The 12,065-nt window shown below is 39.8% G+C and overlaps 2 long non-coding RNA genes across 6 annotated transcripts; both read right to left on the bottom strand.

Moving 5' to 3' along the window:
* Nucleotides 1–588: 588 nt before the first annotated feature.
* Nucleotides 589–1,621, bottom strand: LOC309697993. 3 transcript variants are annotated; one of them, XR_014273971.1, is made up of 2 exons: nucleotides 1,055–1,621; nucleotides 589–879 (listed from the first exon to the last, which is right to left on the bottom strand). It is a non-coding gene; the product is annotated as an uncharacterized lncRNA (long non-coding RNA). The 3 variants fall into 3 exon arrangements; XR_014273972.1 differs by having other exon boundaries at nucleotides 1,101–1,621; XR_014273973.1 differs by having other exon boundaries at nucleotides 1,114–1,621.
* Nucleotides 1,622–3,144: 1,523 nt separating this feature from the next.
* On the bottom strand, nucleotides 3,145–8,093 carry LOC309696815. Of its 3 annotated transcripts, XR_014273664.1 has the most exons (4): nucleotides 8,041–8,093; nucleotides 7,838–7,955; nucleotides 4,093–4,247; nucleotides 3,145–3,818 (listed from the first exon to the last, which is right to left on the bottom strand). It is a non-coding gene; the product is annotated as an uncharacterized lncRNA (long non-coding RNA). The 3 variants fall into 3 exon arrangements; XR_014273665.1 differs by lacking the exon at nucleotides 4,093–4,247; XR_014273666.1 differs by lacking the exons at nucleotides 7,838–7,955; nucleotides 8,041–8,093 and adding an exon at nucleotides 7,455–7,647.
* Between the last annotated feature and the right edge of the window lie 3,972 nt (nucleotides 8,094–12,065).

Here is a 12,065-nt window from a genome sequence, read left to right as displayed (position 1 = left end):
CACGACACAGAGCAGGAGTTGGCCTCACTGGGATGCAGAGCAATGACCGGCGATTAAACAGAAATTAAAAACAAAACAACAACAACAACAAAAAAACACTATACCAATCAGATTGGGATTTATTTTTATGTACTGCTCAAACTTAAAACTTTTCACCGACCTTTGTGGAACTGGGATCAGGAAGACGTCTTCCTGAACCCGGACCCTCATTCTGATTGGTGGAGGAAGTGACGTGGGCATAGGAGCAACCAAAGTTTGAGTTGGAGGCTAGAGTAAACAAAATAAAACATTCAAGCACTGTTAAAACATCTGTATTTAATGTCGTCAACTCTTTGTAGAAAGACAAAGCAGAGTCTGTGGAGGGATCAGAAAGTCTAAACATCAGGAAAGTAAAAGTTTGTCAGGTGATGCTACAAAACACCAAGGTATAACTATATGTGGCGAGACGAGGATGGGGTATAAAGTAAATACTCTTTGCAGTTTTAAAAAGACAACGCCACCCTGGGAATTTCACCCAGAGAATACTGGAAGTAACACTAAATCACCAGAAAGGCACTTAGGTTCGCTATACTCAGTCCAGAGACGAGGTTCAATGATCAACAAATTCACAATTTATTAATAATTATTTAAAACACCATATAAAAGCACAATCATAAATATTCAAGTACAAATATGCTTAAAAAGGTATTCAGAGCTGAGGCTTACCAGTGGAGGGGCAGGGATGCCACACACAAACTAAAGAAAGAAAACACACCCAAAACACAAGTGCAACACACTATCACACACACTCACACTAATAAACTAAACAAGGCAGGTGTGTACACTCAAGGGATCCCACCACCAAGGCACCCTAGTCTCCTCCACGTCGGCACTCCGCATCTGAATAAAAAGAAACAAAGAAAATTTTAATATATTACAACAAACTAATGTGTAGCACCGGGGGATAACCCAACTGCAAGACCACACTGGTGATCCACAGCTAGAAAAAGGGCCTCCCACCAGTGGTGTAACAGAGAATCCAAACTACAAATCAAAAAGCAATAAAACAACATACAATCTGAATAAAACTCTAAAATCTGGAGCAAACGGAATCGCCGTACTGCTCCAACTTGCCGTCCACACGACGATAAGTTAACAGTCAATCAATATGCACGCCAGCTGACTCCGATAACCGGCATGCATATGGCCGTTGTCCTCGCCGACGTCCACTGAAAAAGCTGACAGCAGCAGGGAAAGAATTCTCACAACGGGAACAGACGGTAAAAGCACAGCAAGGCAAAACAGCAGCACTTCAGTTCACGTAGCTTGGCGCAAAACTAAGGCCCACACTTCCTGCGAAACATAATAAATAATTACTATAAAAGAACAATAGAAGGCAGAGAGCGTAACAAAAGTTGATTACGTACCAAGTAAGCCGGGTCATAGAATGTAAGCAGAATAGCTCAGAGGAGGCTTCTATAGCTACGACCAGCCGCGATGGAGACTTTAGAGGAGTAACCCACAAACGATCTCTACCACACCGAGGAAGTCAGGTGACCAAAAAGGAGATCACAGGCAAGCAATGCAGAGACACTCAAATGGCCACTATTTATACCAGCGCCCCCTAATGGGCCAGGCTGAAAGTGGGTTGGACCGCGGGATAACATTCATCCTGCCACATATATATAAGATCCGAAATGGGCGATGTCATCTTTTACTCCTGGACAAAGCCCACGGCATCCAGGCTGCAGAAATATGTAAAAACAGCTCGCCCGTTTTGATCAGCTCGCGCTCATTTACTTCCACATTCATCACTGTTCAAAATGAATCAGAAATGAAGACACATCATCTTCAAGTTATATCCCCTAGTGACACTGAATTATAGTTATTCTCTCACTGAGTGTGCATTTCCTGAATAATTCATGTGTAGTCTCACTCTGACTATCACCTTTTCACACTTGGAGTGACTTATTCACAATCACTGTGTTGTGTGTATTTCCTTAGTTAGTGTTACTCCATCCGTAACTAACAAACAGCAAAAGAGCATTCCACTTCTGACCTAAGCATGGATAAGGAGAGGTGGGGGCGGTGTGTCTGATCTCCAATCGTCATCATCTGCATCCCCAAGCTGTTCTTTCTCTGAGAGAGGCCTCTACTGGACAGGGAGGAAACTGCAGATCCTGAAAGAAAAAGGGCACAACAAGCTAGAAAAGTGGGAAAAGCACGAAAAAGAAAAACCAAACAAACCCAGTCTAATCTGCAGGCCGTATCCGAGTTCAAATACTTGTTTTGAATTCCAGCTGCAGAAGATAAGGCAGTTTCCTCTACTCTTGGCCCAGATGAGTGTGGTAAAAAGCAAACTTACAAATCAGATGTCCTTGCAGAGCCTTAACTCCATCCTGTACATCCGATATGGACTGAAGCTGTCTGGTGAGGCTTGCTATGAACACCAGCTGCCTGATAATGTTGATGACCCACTCTTTCTGTGAGCCAGCACAGCCTGTGTGTGTGGAGGGATGTCGGAAAAAAACAAAACAAAAAAACAATTAGCCTGAATTAGGACTAGTTGTCATCATTTTTTTTCACATAGCTACGGTTTTTTCTATGGTCTGTTTTTGGGCCATTAATGTAGTTTGGTAACAGCATTATGCTTAAAAATGTTCATCTTTTACTGTTACCTGTTGTGGATCACAAAGTTTAAAACTACTTAAAAACACACACAAACACAACAAAGTAACTCCACCATGTGTCTATCCGGTCTTTAAGTGATGACGTGATCAATCCTACTTCTGGGCCCAAACTACTCTGCGTTTAATAAGGCTGTTGTGTTTTTAACATGTTTTAATGCTTTGTAACTTGTTCTATTTAATCTCAACAAGCCCCTTACAAAAAGTAAGTGATCACTGTCGGCCTCTCTCAGTTTTTATTACAACTATTCATTTTAAAGCTCAGTTTTTAAAACCTTACCATGTAACTACAGCCCAGGCAATGCAGCAGCACATTAATGACTAACCTGTATGTGGATGGATTATCTCAGTTGTTCTCTTGACTGAAGTTTGGTCCGTTTACAGCATCCTGCCATGCCACTGCATTTGTCCCTAACCATCGGGAAGCTACGGTGGCCCTGAGAGGCCAAACGGACTGCAACTTCAGAAAACACTTGCAAAACATTAACAGTGCAGTGAATCCTGCTTGTTCCGTAATATTCAGGACTGCAAACCGAGCAGCATCACTGACTTTCAGCCTGTTGTGTTTGTGGATATATGACTGACTTTAATTATCCACAAAATCATCAGATTCTCTGTAAGATTAAGGTCGACTATCTGGCGTATAAAGTAAAGGCTTTAAAACAAAGTAAATGCTGAAAGTACAAACATCGCTAATGTCACATAACTTTGCCGGCATGTGGCCAACAGTAATGTTCTAATGTTCCTCATTATTAAACATTAGCACATAAATAAGTGACATATTATTCAGAACTTACTTTTGAAAGTTTACTCTTTGGCCACTCCACTTCTTTGAAGTGTCTCCCAGTCCCAGTGCACTTGTTAGCATGTTTTGGTTCGTGCAACTGGTCCGTCCGGTTATTGTCTCCCCAGAAACATTTCTGTTGTATTTTTTTCCTATTTCCGTTGTGTTGTGTGTGCTTTTGCAGCGTTTTTCTTTTTGCAGCATTTTTCTTTTTGCAAGTGTTTTTCTTTTTGCAGCATTTTCCTTTTTGCAAGTGTTTTCTGAAGTTGCAGTCCGTTTGGCCTCTCAGGGCCACCGTACCTTTGTTTGGCCTGCTAGAATGGTGCCCGGAGGCCACGCCCCCTCCCGTGACATCACGTTCCAAAGCCCTATAGACAATAACACCAAATTTAAAAGAAAGAAGAAGAAAAAAGAATGTTACTGTTACATTTTGTTATGACATCATTATGATGTCATAGTAGTGAATCTATAAGTAGGGGTAAGAATCCCAAACTTTCAGTCAGTTTATTTGCAACACTCAAGATTGCAGCATTCAAAGGTAAACCTGAGAAACATTTTAAAACAGTTGAACCTTTAACACAGTCACTTCATCAACACTCTAACATGTCTCAGAGTAAACACGGCAAAAGTCAACAAGCTTACGCTGGCTTTACTACAATGGACCACCAAAATCCAGAGCCAAATTCTGAAGAAACACATTTCCAGCTTCCACTCAAGAGGAAGCGAGGCCCGCATTATGCTGCACAGAATTGCAGAAGTCCCGACAGCTGCTCTCCACCAAGGAAAAAGAGACGAATCTGTGAAGAAAAAACTGTGTTGAAAAGACGATACAGTCAGATTTCAAAAGGCAGCAAAAACAACTCTGAGAGCTACTCTCCAGAGAGAAAGAGGATGAGAATAGACACTGAGAAAAAAGAAACAGCAGTGACTCCGAGCATCCAAAAAGGTTCTTCTTCAAGGACTATCCAACTCCAAGTTCAGAAAAAGAACAATATGAACTTGAGTGATACCAAAACCTCTCAAAACACACCAAAAGACAACAAGAGTCCAGAACAAGCAGCAGTGACACAGAGCATCCAGAAAAGTTATGCGCCAAGGACTTTCCAACAACTAGTTGAGAAAATGGACGTTACGACCTCGAGTGATACCATAACCTCTGAAAACACTCCAAAATACAACAAGAGGCCAGAACAAGCAGCAGTGACACAGAGCATCCAGAAAAGTTCTTCGTCAAGGACTATCCAACACGTAGTTGAGAAAATGGACGTTACGACCTCGAGTGATACCATAACCTCTGAAAACACTCCAAAATACAACAAGAGGCCAGAACAAGCAGCAGTGACACAGAGCATCCAGAAAAGTTCTTTGTCAAGGAATATCCGACACGTAGTTGAGAAAATTAACGTTACGACCTCGAGTGATACCATAACCTCTGAAAACACTCCAAAATACAACAAGAGGCCAGAACAAGCAGCAGTGACACAGAGCATCCAGAAAAGTTATGCGCCAAGGACTTTCCAACAACTAGTTGAGAAAATGGACGTTACGACCTCGAGTGATACCATAACCTCTGAAAACACTCCAAAATACAACAAGAGGCCAGAACAAGCAGCAGTGACACAGAGCATCCAGAAAAGTTCTTCGTCAAGGACTATCCAACACGTAGTTGAGAAAATGGACAATATGACCTTGAGTGATACCAAAACCTCTGAAAACACACTGAAAGACAACAAGAGGCCAGAACAAGCAGCAGTGACACAGAGCATCCAGAAAAGTTCTTCGTCAAGGACTATCCAACAACTAGTTGAGAAAATGGACAATATGACCTTGAGTGATACCAAAACCTCTGAAAACACACTGAAAGACAACAAGAGGCCAGAACAAGCAGCAGTGACACAGAGCATCCGAAAAAGTTTTCCGCCAAAGAATATCCAACACCTAGTTAAAACAATGAACGATATGACCTTGGGTGATACCAAAACATCTGAAAACACACTGAAAGACAACAAGAGGCCAGAACAATCAGTAGTGACACAGAGCATCCAAAAAAGTCCCTGGTCCAGGACTATCCGACTCCCAGGTCAGAAAACAAACGATACGGCCTTGAGCGATACCAACACCTGTGAAAACACACCGAAAAAGAAAGAGAGCCCAGAAGACCAGAGAGAAACAAACGTGTGGATCATTGGGTCCAGTTACATTAGACGAGCCAAGGGTGAAGCAAAAGAGATTTTCGGAGAAAATTTCGGACTTAATACCAAAGTCCAGTGGTTTGGCAAACGAGGAATGCGCTGGGGGGGAGTCCTTCCTTGTTTTTATAAGGAGCTATCCACACAGAGCCCACCTGACATACTGGTAATCCATGCTGGGGGCAATGATTTGGGACTCTTTTCTGCTTATGAACTTTCTTCTGTCATTGAGAAGGAATTGATGCAATTGCACACAGAGTTCCCCTCAATGACAATTGCATATTCATCCATCAATGAGCGTCAAGTGTGGATATATGGAAATCCAGGCGAAATCAATAAGGACAGGAAGACTGTGAATGCCAGCATTAGAAAGGCTGTCGACCGCTTCGATGGAGTGATTATTGAGCATCCGCACATCAGGTTTTTTGACAACTCCATTTTTTTACACAACGGAGTTCGTTTCTCCAAGAAAGGAAATGAACTGTTTCTGACAAGCATCCGCACGGCCATCCAGAAAAGTCTTCAGTCACGTCACTGAAAACTGACTTGAGACATTTCTTTCACAGTCCAGAAAACCATACGTTGTTCATTTTAGGCAATGTGAGCAACATATAGCTAACGTGTGCTCTCTTTTTTCTTTTCCTCTGCCTCTCACCCCCCAACCAGTCATGACAGATGGCTGCCCCTTTCTTAGCCTGGTTCTGTCAAAGGTTTCTCCCTTTTTATAAGGGAGTTTTTCCTTTCCACCGTTGCCCAGCGCTTGCTATTAAAGGAGATCATTCGATTGTTGGGGTTGATAGTTTAGAATCTAAACTAAACTAATAAACATAAAACATCAGGTGAGGGGTTCACATAGCATGGAGCACTACAAAAATTACAAATAAAAACATGTAATTGGTGGCAAATCAAAAATAAAATAAAAAAAATTGAAAAATATCTCTTACTGCTCTGTTTATTTCCTTAAATGAACACTTGTACTTTTTGTCATAGAAGAATAAGAATATTAATATAAATATGAACACCAAGGCGTTCCCAGGCCAGCCGAGAGATATAATCTCTCCAGCCTGTCTTGGGTCTGCCCCGGGGCCAAATGCCTGGTGGCACCCTTGCCTCCATGGGCACCTTAACTCATCACTTTTGGCGCAGAGAATGTATTTTATGAACTAATATTAGTAGGCTGAAGCCTTTTATTTGAGCTGTGATTGTTTTTGTTATTAAGATACATATTAATATGTTTTTTTAAGGATCAAGATGTGGGTTTGTTTTTCCAGCTTTGTTAACAGTTGTTTTTTCAGAGATCAGATGTCCTCACAGGACAACATATACAAAAATATGATTTTACAGAATATGATGCATTGGTGTGGATTAAACAGTGTAATAGTTTTGATATTTACCTTAAAGAGCAGTAACCTTAATCAATATTGCACAGATAGAGAAAATCAGCAAAGTTATTGGCTTTAGTTTTGATATTTTGCCAGTAAAACAGTTTTATGTCTCCTGAGGTCTTTTCATTGTTTTATTGTTTCTTTTGCTAAAGAAAAATATCCCTGCCATTCCTCATTGTTAGCTAATCATGAATCCATCACTGGATCACACCCAATTGCTAGCACAATAATCATGTTTAAGGTTGTGAGCTGGTGTCTGATTTGTGTTTTCGTTAAATTAAGGCATCATCTGCACAAATGAACCACTTCATCAGAAAACAGAAAACTAAGTGTCTGTCATGGTCCTGAGTCTGTGTTGCCTTATGCTTTTGTTCATTCCGAGTATGTATTCTGCTGTGATTTTGCCATTTGTTAGGTTTCTGTTCTTTACCTGCCTGCTCCCACTTCTGTGTTCCCTCTGTCTGTCCTCGGTGTTATTGTGTCTACTTATGAGTCCGCCTGTCAAGTTCAGTGCCCTGTCTGGTTCTCTGTCCTGTTTTATTCTGAAAGTTCATGTTTCATGTCAGTGTGTTCAGTTTTACCACTCCCCTGTCTCGTTAGCCTAATTTCTCCCAGCTGTGTCTCCCTCCCTCCTCCTCAATCACCATGCTAACCAGGTCTTCATCTATTGGAGATTGTTCTCCTGAGGAAAGACAATAAAGACAAAGCACAAATATAAATATCACACACGGAACGTATTACAGTTGTATAATATTGTTATATCATTTAGTAACATTACTGCATCCTATATTATCATTGCATTTGATGGCTCACCTGGTCTTGCTCCACAATTGGTGTTCCCCTTATTCTCATGCAAAGCTCTGTAGTGCCTAAGCATGGATGAGGTGTTGTTGTTATATCCCAGCTCCCTGGCACATAGCAAACACTTCACCTTGTACAAAAGTAAAGCCGCTTAACATAAATTGTATTGCACCATCATTATTATGAAAATACATCTTCTGTAGAAATTTACATACCTTGTTGGGAGGAATAAAATCAAAATGTTCCCACACAGGGGAGGACATCCTCCTGTTCTTAGCTGGCTCCATTCTCTCCTGACTTTCTCTCCTCACTCTCATAAACCTCCAAACTGTCTCCAAACTCTCACTAACCCCAACTCTCCATCAAACACCTACATTTTGAATGAAGTCTGAGGGGTTTATATCGCTGTCATATCTCGCGACAAAGTTCGAACCACTTCATGAACCAGTCACGTGGTACAGCCGGGCAGCGAGGCTTCGGACGTCATCATTTTCAGCTCTTCCCATAAATGAAGCAAGCCTCGATACGCGCATCGCGGAAACGCCCCCTCAATTACTCGACACAAGCTTCGAAGCCTCGATACAGAACGTCACATCACTAGTGTTTGGTTTAAGTTGAGTTCTTTAGGTTTCCCCAGTTTAGGTTTGTTTGCTCCCCGCTCTGCTCCTCCTGTTTTTGTCACCTTATCACCTCTGTAAATAAACATTCACTCGCACCCCAGCCAGTGCCTGCATTTTGGATCCTTTTCTCAATTCACCACACGACTGCTGCGCAGCCGTGAAAGTGTCTGATGCTAAAATACCACATATGTTCCCTCCTATAACAAAAATTAAAAACTAAGGATTGTTTACAGTATGATATTTTTTATCAGATATGTTCCCATTAGTTTGTGTAGGAATTATTAAACTGCATAGTGACAACCAAAAAACTGGTTCACTCACACCTTAGACCGATGTTGGACAACATGCCTTCCTCTAATGTTAAGTCAGTCTTTGCATTTTTTCCAGGTAACTCCCACAGGCATGACATGATGATTAAAGCTTGGATGTGTAATCTGTCGTGTGTATTATGTGCTCTCCAGCAAGATAAATTCATGTTTTTTATATAGTTTAACAAAACTGTTTGCAACATAGGGTACAGAGGCCTGTTGATTCAAACAGGTTTGTTTAGATGCACCTTTTTTGAGTGCATGTTTTGTATGATAAGTTTTAATCTAAATAAACACTTTAATTAGTAGCTTTAAATAACAGTCATCATACCCTGCAGAATTAGAGACGGAGCAGCCGGGCTATGTAAAAAGCATCCAAAATGCCGAAAAAGATAAAAAGATTGCATACCTGGAAAGTAAGGTCGCTGACCTGGAACAATACTCCAGGATAAACGACGTCATCATCACTGGGCTCCATATTAAACCCCGGTCATACGCTCAGGCGGTGACCGCTGACAGCAACGAGGAACCTGGAGAGCTTGACATTAGCTCCACGGAACAACAGGTGGCTGCTTTCCTGCGGTCCAAAGGGATTGCCCTGGACTGTAACTCTGTCGAAGCATGCCACCCTCTTCCCAGGAGGAACGGCAACATACCGGCTATTATATTAAGGTTTGTAAATCGAAAGCACAAGATTACGCTGCTGAAACAAGGAAGAAAATTAAAAGGATCTAATGTCTTTATCAATGAACATCTAACCAAACACAACGCTGAAATAGCCAAAAAAGCGCGACACCTTAAGAAGCTGGGAAAAATCCAAGGCACTTGGACGACGAACTGCAAAATATTCATTAAACTAAACGGATCACCAGAGGAAGCCAAAGTTCTGACCATTAAAAATATGGCGGATCTCGAAAAATATCAGTGAGCAACACGATCTGGACGGCAAACAAGGTAACAGACAACCACACACTCACTTATGACACACACTGGAAGGAAGAACTCAGATACATCTGGAAGAATCAGCTGCATCAGTCAGACAGTTGCAGAATATGATCAATTGGAACTGAAAACATTTAACTATATGGATCACAATACACACGACTTGGAATATGAAATAGATCCAGACAACAACTTTTTCTCATCTAACAATAACAATTGCTGCTACTATACAAATAAAGACTACAATCAGAGGATTAAAACTGAGAATAAATTATCAATTATCCACTTTAACTGTAGAAGTCTCTATGCTAATTTTAGTCATATCAAAGAATATCTTAACCAGTTTTCACATCCATTTAGTGTCATTGCCTTATCAGAAACTTGGATCAATATGGAAAAAGGAACAGACTTTGAACTGGAGGGTTATGAATTCACATTTATAACTAGGCGAAACAAAGGAGGAGGAGTATGTGGACAAATCCTTGAAATTTAATGTGGTGGAAAAGATGACGATGGTGATTGATAATGTACTAGAATGTATTACAGTTGAAATTTGTAAAGAAAAAAGTAAAAATGTAATCATTAGCTGTATATACAGAGCTCCAGGTAGTAGTATTGAGACATTTAAAGACTGGATAGAAGAAACATTTATTGAAATAGCTCGCAAAAAAGTTTTCATTTGTGGAGACTTCAATATTGATTTGCTAAACCCAAATAAACATAAAACCACTGAGGAATTTATAAATACAATGCACTGTATGAATCTATTCCCTAAAATTACTAGACCTACCAGGATTACATCACATTGTGCAACTCTCATAGACAACATTTTTGCAAATGACATTGAAAATAAGACTGTAAGTGGACTCCTGATTAACGACATAAGTGACCATCTTCCAATTTTTACAATCTATGATAGGAATTACAAGATCAATAAAATGGACAGTAAAAAAGAGTACAGACGAGTAAGAACAGAAGAAAGAATGAATGCATTTAAAAAAGATTTATTGAAGGAAAACTGGGGTGAAGTATATCAGGAACAGGACGTTAATAGTGCTTATAATAAATTCCTTAGAATATTTACATTACTGTACAATACCAACTGTCCAATAAAGCAATATAGTAGGAAACAGAAATATATGGACTGTCCATGGATAACAAAAGGTCTGCAAAATGCATGTATAAAGAAAAATGCTCTATACAGAGAGTTCTTAAGAACGAGAACTAAAGATGCTGAAATCAGATACAAAAGATATAAAAATAGGTTAACTAATATACTTAGATTTAGTAAAAAGGAATACTATAAGAAGCAATTAGATATAAATAGAAATAATAATAAAAGATTATGGGAAATCCTGAACAGTGTTATAAAATGTGGGACTGGACAAAAGAACTATCCCAAGTATTTCATTTGTAATGACCATGAAGAATACAATATGGATGTTGTGGCAAATAGTCTCAATGAATTCTTTGTAACTGCTGGACCAAATTTAGCAAGAACAATCACTCATCCTGGGAAAGCACAGGAAAAACCCGTTACACTGATTGACAGAAATCCATATTCTATGTTTCTCACAGCTGTTGATGAAAATGAAGTTCTTGAAATTGTCAAAAAATGTAAAAATCACAAATCTTTGGATTGTAATGATATTGATATGATAGTGGTTAAAAGAGTCATTGAGGCTATTATAAAACCATTTACATACATCTGTAATTTATCATTTCAAACTGGTCGATTTCCAGACAGAATGAAAATAGCAAAAGTTATACCTCTATACAAATCTGGAAACAAACACCATTTCACAAACTACAGGCCTGTCTCTTTACTACCTCAATTCTCAAAAGTTCTTGAAAAACTGTTTAAAAACAGACTGGAAAAATTTATAGATAAACATAAACTACTCACTGAGAGTCAGTACGGATTCAGATCAAGCAGATCAACATCATCGGCACTATTAGATTCAATAGAATACATCACAAATTCCATAGACAAAAAGCAATATGTGGCTGGGTTATTCATAGACTTGACAAAGGCATTTGACACTATAGATCATGATATATTAATAAGAAAACTGGAACGTTATGGTGTCAGAGGGGTAGTTTTAGATTGGGTCCGGAGTTATTTAAGTGACAGAAAGCAGTTTGTGAAAATAAATGGTGGTTGCTCCTTATGTATGGACATTGCTTGTGGTGTACCCCAAGGGTCAGTTTTGGGTCCAAAATTCTTCAACTTGTACATTAACGACATCTGTAAAGTGTCCAAAGTATTAAAAATGGTTCTCTTTGCTGACGATACAAACATTTTTTGCTCTGGTGATGATCTGCAGAATTTATTGGAGGATATGACTAATGAAATAAGTAAAGTGAAGT

Source organism: Aulonocara stuartgranti (genome assembly GCF_965226115.1).
Source record: "Aulonocara stuartgranti genome assembly, chromosome: 20".
NCBI classification, from domain to species: domain Eukaryota; kingdom Metazoa; phylum Chordata; class Actinopteri; order Cichliformes; family Cichlidae; genus Aulonocara; species Aulonocara stuartgranti.
This window is presented reverse-complemented; position numbering and strand designations above follow the sequence as displayed.